General features: G+C 45.3%; 1 protein-coding gene across 6 annotated transcripts in view; it reads right to left on the bottom strand.

The window, feature by feature from the left end:
* The window catches only part of LOC133509078 (ETS-related transcription factor Elf-2-like), an 82719-nt gene extending 78110 nt beyond the window's left edge, over window positions 1-4609 (bottom strand). For all 6 annotated transcript variants that reach the window (XM_061835761.1, XM_061835760.1, XM_061835759.1 and 3 more), the window contains exon 1: window positions 4316-4609. The gene's annotated coding sequence lies outside the window, so the exon portion shown is untranslated. The remainder of the gene's footprint in view (window positions 1-4315) is intronic.
* Window positions 4610-11047: the final 6438 nt, after the last annotated feature.

Genomic DNA, 11047 nt, shown 5'->3' on the forward strand with positions numbered 1-11047 from the left:
ATCCTCACAAGGGTCATGGAAGTGCTGGACCCTATCATAGCAAACTTCAGGCAAAATGACTACACCAGGAACAGGTCGCTAGTCGCATGGCACATATTGACACCATAACTGAGTTGGATTCGATATCCTGCTGCTTTGTAAAATCCCAACTACCATTCTGATCCCTTTTGGTGATGAATATTTGTATCTTGTGGATCTGTCTATCTTGCCTGTGTATTTCTTTTCTCCAAGTCTTCATTTGACTTCTATTTGATTTACTAGTTCACCGAGCATTAGCAGTGCAACGTTCATGCTAGCATCAGGAGAAATGTCTACATTGGCGATGATGAAAGTGGTGAAGTCGCACATCACCTAGAATGACTTACAGTTCAAAAACAGAAACTCTAAGTCCAGATTGCAACATGTGCAGAGCCCCATGATGTCAGTAAACATTTTTATAGTACATACTAGCGTCTTTTGTTTTCCCCAATAACTCCGTGACATTGTCTGGCCGGTGTAGATGGAACCCCTGAAACATATTATGGCGCCATCAGGGACGCATTCACAACGTCACATGTCTGTGAAAACCCCGTGCTCGCCTCCTGTGGCCCACCTACAACCTGACCTCCCATTCTATCTGCTTGGTCCACATTGAAACTCTGGAAATCCCAAATCTGGTATCTTGAGTTCTTTGGTTCACTTCCTGTTCAATAAACATTCATTCACAACTTCACCTCCCTGTCTATTCTGCATTTGGGTCCATCTGGGCAACCGGAGCTGTGACAGTCCTAAGTCCTTGCTGGTCTTTGGGAGAAGATGAAGCTTATACATTTTGTTGAGGAGGCACTGTAGATTTAAGAGGCAACAAGAGTGGTATTCAGAATCCTCTGACATGGTGATTGGCCTGCACTCTGGGTTGTTCCACCTATGCCATCATCTTTGTCTCTGTGCTCCATTAACCACGGCCACCCCTTCAGTCATTAACGTATAAAAAAATTGTATTTGTGAAAGTTGGTGAAATAGCGTCCAGGGTAACTCCATAATGTTAAGCTAGACTTCCTCCATGTTCAATGTTTCCAAAGACAACAAAGACAATACTAGAAACCACGTAACTGAGGTGACGATACGGTTATGGGCTTCTTTGGTATTTGTAGTTGGGTTTAGGTGACTTCTGAAGGAAAATGATTATACTAGATTGCATTTCGGTTCATCAACGTACAGGTGTTGATTGTAAATGCACAACCCACTTTTTAGAATTATACTGGATTAAAATTATATATTTTTTCCCACCTCACTATCATGTGCTACTTTGTGTTTGTCCATTAGAGAATTTAAAAAAAAATATGTTTGTATTTGGAAGTTCACCAAATATAAAAATGTTTCAGGGATAGGAAAATATTTTCAAGGCACTATTACAGTTGAAGTCAGAAATTCACAAACACTTTTAAAGAACACTATTTTTTTGTCAAATCAGACTAAACCTCTCCTGTTTAAGTTCAGTCAGGATTTTGTTAAGCGCCACAACAATGAAAGAATTTCTGAGGGAATTCATAGGTCAAAAGGTTTACATACACAAAAAGTACTATGTCCTTTAAGAACATGAGGAAGCCCAGATGATGTGGTCATGTCTTTGAAAAAGCCTGATAAGTTAACGTGAGTTAATGGACGGCACACCAGGGTATGTTTAAGGCCACATCTCGAACATTCTGCTTCCTTGATTGAAATCATGGGAAAAATCAAATGAAATCAGCCAGGAAATTAGAGAAAGATTCATGGAGCTCCACAATTCTGGCACATCCTTGGTTGGGTACAATGGGAAAGTTTGTACCATATCTTCCTGGCTCAGGTTTTAAGATGTCTTAATATCTCAATTTAATGTTCTTTCTTTATGAAGCCGTCTATTTTATGAAGAGCTACAGTTCCTGCTGCAGCCAAATAGCCCCACAACCTAATGCTGCCACATCTATGTTTCACAGCTGGTGTGGTGTTCTCAGGTCTACAAGCTTCCCCGTTTTCCTCCAGATTAACGGTGGTCCTGATGGCCAAACAGCTCCACTAGTTTCATCAGACCACAGGACGTGTCTCCAGATGTTAAATTCTTAGTCTTGGCGTCTTTTTCCAAACTGTGTTTTGTTGTTGTTGTTTCTTTTGGAGTAATGTCTTCATTCTCAGTGAGGACTCGTTTCATAATGGATAATGACACTTTCCTACCAGCATCTTCACAAGGTCTTTGGCATTTTTTCTGGGGTTGATTTGCACATGTCGGACCAAAACACCTTCACCTTTGGGTCACAGACCACATCTCCTTCCTGAGCGGTGTGATGACTGGACTTTCCCATGATGTTCAAACGTGCATATAATTGTTTGAACAGATGAACGTGGCACCTTGTGGCACCTTCAAGCATCTGTAAATTGCACCCAAGGGTGAGCCATACTTGTGGCACTCCACAAGTCTTTCACTAATTTCCTGGCCGATTTCATTTTATTCTTTCATCATTTCAAACAAGGAAGTAGAGAGGTTGAAGTGTGGGCTTAAATACATCTCCATGTGTGCCATCAATTTACATCATTTTACCTATCAGGAGCTTCCAAAGCAAAGACCTCATCATCTGGGCTTCCCCATGTTGAAAGACATAGCACTTTTAGTGTATGTACATTTTTGCAGACTTAACTTTTGAAGGGTTAGGGTTAAACTTCTCTAAGAAATTCTCGCCTTATTGTGGCATTCAACAAAATTAAATAATTTCAGTGATCCTGATTGACTGGAAACGGGAGCAGTTTTGTCTGATTTAATTTCTGAAAGTAAGAAAAAAGGAATGTGTGTTTTTGCACAGTGTATGTAAACTTCTGGTTTCATCTGTATGCATGTTTTGTGTTTTTGGACAATGTTTACATAGAACACAAAATTTCATCTGTACCCATGTTTTGTGTTTTTGGACAATGTATCATAGAACACAAAATTTCATCTGTACCCATTTATCATTGGAGTTCCTTTCTTGCTTTTGAGGGAAACCTGTAGTTTGCTTTTCTCCACTAAGTAATTGCGTGAACTGAGCAGTACTTACTTTTTCTGTGAATTAATTTACAGCACAGCACACAACCAACAAAGCATCCATGTATCTACTGTACTAGTGAGCAATATCCATCTACACGACTATATTCTCTTTTTCAGTCCATCTACAGTTGAAACCACAAGTTAAAAATTCTTTAACAAATTCTCTCTCTCATTATTGTGGCATTTAACAAAATTAATTTTGATGATCCTGACTGACTTGAAACAGATTTTTTGTGTATGTTAACTTATGGATTCAACTGCACATATGTATAACTATACTCTATACATTTCCATGGTATCCTAAATTTTAGACTGGAAAAACAGGCAATCAGAACACGCTGCCAGTCTTGTGGAAACAACTTCTGAAACAGCTCTTTATTAGCACTCTTACAAGATAAATGATTGGCATATTTAATGTTACTTAAAGCACTGTATTTATTAGAATACTCTGTATTTGATTGTATTCTTTGAAAAGGTTGTACTACCAGATATTTTCAAAATTAATTTGGCTAATGAATGCTTGATTTTTTTTCCATTTTATTTAGTGGTCCATTTTAAATGTATTTTATATTCAAATAGACAAGACCACGGATAATTACCATTTATTTTATGCAATTTGATAAGCTAGAACACAATGTTGGTATATATATCGTGACTGGGGTATACATTTTTGGCCACATGGTATAACCCTAATGTACGCATAAATGTGTGTAGCTCTGAGAGTTCCCAATACTGTACATTCAACGGTAATTTGCCGATACGAATTTCTAGTAAAAAAGTAATTTGAATGTAATTCTGTCAGCTAAAATATATAATTCACAACTGATTGTGACTGTTGTCCACAGTCAACAGTTATTTACCAACATGAGTTTAGCATTAAACTATACAAATTCATCAGCACTAAATTGATTAAAACTAAAGCGTCTACAGGCTGTTGACTTTCCGGGATGGCTCTGAAGCCTGCTGCTACCAGAAACTGATCCGACATGAGCAACTACTAAGCAAACATGAAACGATGAATTGTCAACGAAGCTATGAGACTAAAACTCTACAACCTACTTGACTGCTTGAATATATTTTAAGTTATACATTGGTTTTCAGGATGCATTTCTACAGATAGCACAGAACATAGCTCATTTAGCCTTAGCGATGAGCGACCTACACGCAATTTACCCTTGTACACGAAAGCAGCCCTTGGTTCGCGAGGGCAGTAAAATTATCAGTTTTATGTAATTGAAATTAAGAATCGCACCCTATGATGAGCTATTAGTTTAATCTTACCTTGCTTTTCAGTGCAAACAAAAGGAGAGCTCCACAGCTAACACTACTTGGGCCTGACTTAGCCGGAAATTGACAGGGCAAAATATTTAAATTTCACTTGACCATAAAGTGTTTCACCAATCCTCTGTCCTCCAAACTTTTTACAGACGATCCTAAAAACACAGTTTCAATCCGGATTACAAAGTCGTCCGCAAGAATTACTTCTGTTTTTATATGTGTCGGTTCTTTCCGAGCAAATAGCTCTCCGGCGCGTATCCTCGTCGCCAAACAGGTCATAGCGTCGACTGCTATGACGTCACGTGGACAAACCACATGAACGATGATATCGCAGTTACTAAAATATTATCAACAAGCCTCATTACCGTGGAAATTGTGTAATGGACATAGCTTTTAATATTACCTTTAGAAACAAAACTACACAATAACAGCTGGATTAAAATTATTTTATTTCAGATTTATTTTCAGGTAATGGCCATCTTTAGTTATTAAAATATACTAAAACAACCCGTACCACAAAACTGAGTTTTCTTTTTTTAGAAATTAATCTTCTACCACTTTTGCATGTCGGGTCGCAGGGGCAGTAGCTTTTGCAGGGATGCCAAGACTTCCCTTTCCCCAGCCACTTCTTCCAGGTCTTCCAGAGGTATCCGGAGGCATTCCCAGGCCAGCTGAGGGACGTATAGTCTCTCTAACGTGACCAGGGTTTTCCGGGGGTCTCTTTCCGGTGGGACATGTACAGAACACCTCACCAGGAAGGGGTCTGGAAGGGATCTGGATCAGGTGCCCCAGCCACCTCATATGTCTCCTCTCGATGCGGAGGAGCAGCGGCTCGACACTGAGCCCCTCCTGAATGACAAAGCATCTCACCCTATCTCGAAGGGAGAGCGGGAACACTCTGTGGAGAAAACTAATTTCTGCCGCTTGTATCCGGGATCTTGTTCTTTCGGTCACAACCCACAGCTCGTGACCATAGGTGAGGGTAAATCGACTGGTAAATTGAGAGCATAGGCTTTCAATTTAGCTCCCTCTTGACCAGAACGGACTGAAACAAAGTCCGCAAACACTGCAGATGCTCCACCGATCCACCTGTCGATCTCCCACTCTATTCGTCCCTCAATTGTGAAGACCCCAAGATAGTAGAATTCCTGCACGTGGGGCAGGATCTCATCCCCAAACCGGAGAGGGGACACTACTCTTTCTTGACTGAGGACCATGGTTTCAGATTTGGAGATGCTGATTCTCATCCCAGCCACTTCACACTCAGCTGCGAACCGTTACAGTGACCAAAGGAGATCACAGCTTGATGAAGCGACCAGAGCCCCATCATCTGCAAAGAGAAATATCCATCCATTCTGAACCGCTTATCCCCATGAGGGTCGTGGGAGTGCTAGAGGCAATCCGAGCTGTCATCAGGCAGGAGGCAGAGTACACCCTCAACTGGTTGCCAGCCAATACCAGGGCACACGGAGGCAGACAACAGTCCCTGACCCACCCTGTAAGATAGTGGTGGTGCCCTCTTACGGTCCACCGCGGTCTTGTAGGAGCCCCACTTGGGCAGTTGCATCCATCGGGCTCGCAGCCAGGTTCTCTTGCAGAGCCTCACAACGGCCAACGCAGATGGCACCAAGAGTCTACTGATGGAAGGAGGGTGGATAACTGTGCACAATGTGAAGAGGCAACAACCCAGTGGACGCCGAGCGAAGAGAATTTTCCGTATTCCACCCAGATTAGCTGTTGCCTTCGAGAGCGTTTGTCACAAGAAGCAAGACACCAGAGCCCTATCTGCAGGTCCTGGTTTATGCGCTTGGTCTGGCCGTTGGTTTCTGGGTGATATCCCGAGGAAAGGCTGATGGTGACACATTAGTGGACAAAGCTCCTTCCAAACCCACGATATGAACTGGGGCCCCGTGTCAGAAAGTATGTCAGTGGGAAGACCATGCAACCTGAATATGTTAGTCATCATTAGCTCAGCCGCCTGTTTTGCGGATGGGACTTCAGGCAGCACAATGAAGTGTACCATTTTGGAAAAACAGTCCACCACTGTGACAACAGTGGTGTGACTCTGCGAAGGTGGCAACCTAGTCATGAAGTTGAGAGAAATATATGACCATGGCCATCGAAGGACAGACAGAGGTCGTAACTCCCATGAGGGGCGTTGATGTACTGTAACTATATGTTTTTTTATATTTGGCCACCAAAACCATTGCTCTACTACTGACTCCATTTGGCCAATGCCTGCATGGCAAACTGTACGACTGTTGTGGGGCCATTCAATTGTTCTACTCCTCACCGGGCAGACGACATACAACCAGTCATCGGGACACCCTTAGGACCAGGAGAGTCCTTTAGAGCATCTTTAACATGTGTTTCAATTTCCCAGGTGAAAACCGAGACGAAACAAACTTCGGGGAGGATAGGCATGAGTTCGGATCAGTTTTCTCTCTCTCATGAACCCGCAAAAGAGCATCAGGTTTCCCGTTCTTGGTTCCCGGCAGGACATGACAAAGCCAAAACGCTTGAAGAAGATTGCCTGTCTATCTTGCCTGGCATTAAGCCTTTTGGGTGACTCAGGATATTCCAGGTTTTTGTGGTCGGTTAACACCAGGAACGGAACCTGACCCCCCTTTAACCAGTTTATTCATTCAGACGCTGCTTTAATTGCTAAAGCTCTTGGTTCCCAATGTCATAATTTCGTTCTGCTGAGGTCAGTTTTGTGGGATACAAACACGCAGGGCTGCATTGCGACTTCTCTGTGAGAGGACCGCCCCTATCCCCGAATCCCCATCAACCTCTATGACAAAATGTTGATCGGGATCTGGCAAGGTGAGAATCGGAGTGTAGGTAAAGATGGCCTTGAGGTTACGGAAGCCCACCTGACATGCTGGGTTCCAATCAAAGGAACTGTCGGCTGAGGCTAGTGTATGTAATGGGTCTGCGACCGCACTTAGGTTCCGTATGAATTTCCGAATTTAGAAGTTTGCGAACCCCATACACCTCTACACCTCCTTGCGAGTAGTAGGAGTGGGCCAATGAAGAACGGCCTCGACCTTGAGGGGATCCATGTGGATGTCACTCTCCACCAAGATGAAGCCCAAGAATGATACCGAGGGTTGGTGGAACTCACACTTTTTTTGCCTAGACATATAGGTCATGACGCAGCAACTGCAGTACCACAGCTTGAACATGCCTGACATGGGATTTTTCTTATCCAGGTGAAAGGAGTGTTAATTAGTGATGCTTCCCATAACCGTCGAATACCCGAATGTATTGTGCAACCATGGTTATATAAATTATTTTTCACTCACCTGTTTTCATATCTCACTTGTTTTTCTGGTCAAGACGTCTTGACCGTTTCACTCTCACTTGTTTTACTAACATTGTTGTGGGATATCTTGACTGTTATGTTTCTCAGAGCCTGAAGGACACACTTAGGTGTCAATAGTAAATTGGCTACAATTGTTGCGGCGCCAGGTGGGACGACGGGTAGGCCACCCGTCCTTTCTTTGCGTGTCGTCTTTGTCTCCTAAGCGCCGACCAGCACCGATCCTTTCAATAAAACACCAGGCAGAAAATCAGAATGTCGTCTAGGTACACAAAGACACATATGTTGAGCATTTTGCGCAAAACATTATTGACAAAATTCTGAAACACTGCAGGGGTGTTCGTGAATCCAAAAGGTATCACCAAATATTCATATCAATATTATGGCCATGTTGAATGCAATTTTCCACTCGTGCCCCTCTGGTATCCACACTAGGTGGTATCCACTCCTTAATTCCAACTTGGTAAAATCCTTGGCCTTCTTCAAGAATTCAAAGGCTGAGGCAATGAGGGGTAGAGGGTACCTGTTCTTTATTGTGATGCTGTTCAGTCCTTGATAGTCAATGCAGTGCCACAGGGTCTTCTTCTATTCCAGGAAGAAGAAGCCCGTCCTGGCCAGTGATGACGAGGGCCACATAAGTCCTGCAGCCAGCGAGTCCTCTACACATTCCTTCATGGCTTCATGTTCCGAACCTGACAGAGAATATAGTCTCCCACAAGGGGGTGTGGAGCCGGCAGGAAGTCAATAGCGCAGTCATATGATCTGTGCGGAGGAACCGACTTGGCCTATCATTTGGAACTATACTACTTTACTATACTTCCTTCGGGTCATGGTAACAGCAGGGCACTAAAGATAATTGTGACTCGTCTCGTGAGGTCTGAGACTTCCCCAAAGCGGCATCTTAGGCCCCCATCCTCTGGGATGAGAAGCACGTTAGTGCGCACTTCGTTCCCCAAGACCTGATTTGTCCGGTTGACCACTCAATATGGGGGTTATGGAATCTCAGCCATGGACTCTCCATGATAATATTTTAGTCCTTCGCATCAAAGACACAAAAGCTAATGCGTTACGAATGTGAGTCTGGGCATGTCAACGTGAGAGTTTGAGTATGGTAGGTTATTTTGCCAGGAAAACTGCGATCAGCCGCGTATGCGTTACGGGGCACTGCACCTCAAAAGTCTTCAGACCCATGCTTTTGACAAGATGTGAATTTAAAAGATTGGCATCCAAACCTGGGTCAATCAACGCCGTCACCATGAATGGCTGTCCACCTGAACATAGGGTGACTAGAGGAAGGACTGTCTTGAATTGAAACTCACCCTTGTCAGGGTTTGGAGTGAGGTTTTCGCTGTTTTGACCGGGCAGCGTGTCACTGTGTGCCCTGATTGCCCGCAGTAGAAACAGAGCCCCTCTCCTTGCCAGCGTAGACTCTCCTCGGGAGACAGGTAGAGGCGGTCCAGCAGGATGGGCTCCTCTGTGTCGACAGATGCACATTGAAGAGCGTCGGTGTCCCTGATGGGTGAGAGCATATTCCTCTGCTGGTCGTCGTCCTGCTCACGATCCATGGGCCTTTGTCAATTTTCAAAGTGAGAGTGTTGAGGGAGTCCAGGTCTGTCAACAAGTCCAGCGGATTAAGTGATTCTTTACTGTTGGGGACAGTCCTTGAAAGAAGGCATCTTCGAGTGCCCTATCTTTCCACTGACTTTCGCGTGGTAGAATGCAGAACTCAAATGGCCCAATCGTAGACCCTGCTCTTGACTGCCACAACGTAATCAAACAGTTTGCCTCTTCGGGTTCAGGAGTCGCATAATGGAACACTTGCGCCACGGATTTCATGAAGGACATCCACGTCCGGCAAGTGTCCGCGTCACTGTTCCACTCCTTAAAGTGGAAGCGGGTGAAAAATAGAGCCCACCTGGCCTGACGGGCGTTCAACCTCTTCGCGGACTTCAGGTATTCAAGGTTCTTATGGTCCGTGAAGACAACGAACGGTACTTGCGAGCCCTCCAGCCAGTGCCGCCACTCCTCCAACGCGCTCTTGACCGCCAGCAGTTCCTTATCTCCCACGTCGTAGTTCCTCTCTGCCGGGGTCAACTTTCTAGACAGGAACGCGCACGGGTGAATCCTTCCATCCCTGGGACTCCTCTGCGACAAGACTGCTCCGATTCCTGAATTCGATGCATCCACCTCCACCACAAACTGGTTATTGGGATCCGGAATAATGAGAACGGGCGCAGTAGTGAAACTTGCCTTGAGCCTGCCGAAGGCCTCCTGGCAGGTCCCGGACCAGTCGAAGGTGGTATTTGGCGAAGTGAGCGAATGCAGAGGAGCGGCCACGGAACTGAAGTTCCTTATGAATTTCCTATAGAAATTGGCAAATCCCAAGAACCTCTGCACGTCCCTCCTGTTGGTGGGGGTAGGCCACCGCAGCACCGCGTCGACCTTCCCGGGATCCATCCGTATCTCTCCCTCACCCAGGACGAAGCCCAGGAAGGACACGGATGCCTGATGGAACTCACACTTATCCATATTCACACATAATTGGTGCTGCTGCAGACGCCGGAGCACCTCTCGGACTTGTTGAATGTGAGAGGCTAGGTCTGCTGAAAAGATGAGAATGTCATCCAGGTAAACAAAGACAGATCTGTTCAGGAACTCCCGGAGCACGTCGTTAATGAAGTTCTGAAAGACGGCCGGAGCGTTTGTCAGTCCAAAGGGCATCACAAGATACTCATAGTGCCCTGTGGGGGTGTTGAATGCCGTCTTCCACTCATCCCCTTCCCGAATCCGCACCAGATGGTAAGCGCTGCGCCAGTCGAGCTTGGTGAAGATCCGGGCTCCCTGGAGGAGTTCGAATGCTGTAGAGATAAGCGGCAAAGGGTACCTGTTCTTGACTGTGATGTCGTTCAGTCCTCGGTAGTCGATGCAGGGTCGCAGCGTGGAGTCCTTCTTCTTGACAAAAAAAAACCCCCGCACCGGCTGGTGAAGATGAGGGGCGAATGAGTCCGGCTGCCAGCGAGTCCTCGTTGTAGTCCCTCATGGCTTGATGCTCTGGTCCGGTTAAAGAGAACAATTTCCCTCTGGTAGGAAAGGTGCCTGGCAGGAGTTCAATCGCGCAGTCGTATGACCGATGTGGCGGTAGAGACTTTGCCTTAGATTCAGAGAAGACCTCCCGTAGGTCATGATAGCAGGAGGGCACTGCGGTCAGGTCCAGGGCGGTACCAGGTTCTGTTAGCCGAATCGGCGCGACTTGAATACCCCTGTCTCTCCGGACAGCGAAACAACGACTGAGACAGTCCTCACCCCAAGCCTTGATCTTACCCGTGGTCCAATCTATGTGCGGATTATGTTCTTTGAGCCACGGACTGCCCAAGATGATGTCGCTACTACGTGCGTCGAAGACATGAAAG

This window comes from Syngnathoides biaculeatus, chromosome 11 (assembly GCF_019802595.1).
Source record: "Syngnathoides biaculeatus isolate LvHL_M chromosome 11, ASM1980259v1, whole genome shotgun sequence".
NCBI classification, from domain to species: domain Eukaryota; kingdom Metazoa; phylum Chordata; class Actinopteri; order Syngnathiformes; family Syngnathidae; genus Syngnathoides; species Syngnathoides biaculeatus.